Raw genomic sequence first — 1,407 nt, 5'->3', positions numbered from 1 at the left:
CTCATTTGGGTTCACAGAGCACAGTTGTACGTTGGGCGTTCCGAGGGCCAGGTGTCCGAATCCGAAGCGAGTACCCTAATCATCAATGGAGGGCTGGGATTGCGCCACATCATCACTCTCCTCGCAGTTTCGCATTTTTCTTTCTCGATTTCTAAAAATCATAACTTTCGCATACAAGCTCCATTTTCGATGTTATTTATATCCACGTGAAGGTAGGAACGTACTATACAACTTTCGTTAGAACTCCGTCGGCTAATTTTGACTTTATTTTAAAAGTTATATTATTAACAGGCCGGGACAGGATTGGTCCGTTAAAATTCATAACTTCTTCATCCGATGTCCGTTTTCGCCCATCTTTTTCTCATTACGCTACTCTTAGCAAGATCTTCGATTCTTGTTTAGGTCATGTCGGCTAAACACCGCTTGATCTAATATTCGAATTTCGAGTTGTACACTGCTAAGCCGAAACTTCGAAAAATCATAACTTCCTCATACGAAGTTAGATTTGGGAGTTGTTTTTATGGACACTCTCGGTTTAACAAACTCTACGACTTTCATTTAGATCGCTAAGGCTAAATCTCGCTCTATCGTAAATTTACTATTTATGCTTCTCGATATCGTGTTGGTTCCGTCGCGAAACTTCGACGGGTCATAACTTCTTCGTTATAACTCGGATTTCAACGCTCTGTATATGTACGGAAACCTTGTAACATGTATTACAACTTGGTTGAGATTATTTATTCTTAATAATAATTTGTCGAAAAGTCATTTTCGATCCCCATTATCTCTAAATTGACTAGCCCGGATCTACGCACGTTACAGTGTAAGACCATGTGGAGGAACCCATGACATCCTTATGCATGGATATGTGGTAGAGATAGCATTTATAGCTAATGTTATGTGGTAGGGATAGCTTTTATAGCTAAAAGGATATGTGGTATGTGGTAGAGATAGCTTGTATAGCTAATATGATATATGTTATGTGGGAGAGATAACTTTTATAGCTTATATGATATGTGGATGGTGTGTTGGGTATGCTGTGGGGAACTCACTAAGCTTTGTGCTTACGGTTTACAGTTTTGGTTTCAGGTATCATCGATTTGGAAAAAGGAGGGCTCGGATTGATCGCAGTGCACATACCTATGATATCCGCAATGAATGATTTTAGGATAAACTCTGATAAATGTTTTACTTAATGATGATTTGAAATGTTCTAAACAAATGATATCAATGTTTTAGCAATATTAAAAATGAAATTTTTACCTTTGATTTTTGGGTCATTACACTTAGGGAGGCAGTAAAGGGATTATGGTTATTTTGGAGATACCTACCTAATCTAATACCTTCCTAACTGCTGGGGTTTTGATATGAAATATAAGTTTGTTTTTCACAAAAACCGCCAAAGGA

This window comes from Lactuca saligna, chromosome 3 (assembly GCF_052625555.1).
Source record: "Lactuca saligna cultivar CGN05327 chromosome 3, ASM5262555v1, whole genome shotgun sequence".
Lineage (NCBI taxonomy): Eukaryota > Viridiplantae > Streptophyta > Magnoliopsida > Asterales > Asteraceae > Lactuca > Lactuca saligna.
This window is presented reverse-complemented; position numbering follows the sequence as displayed.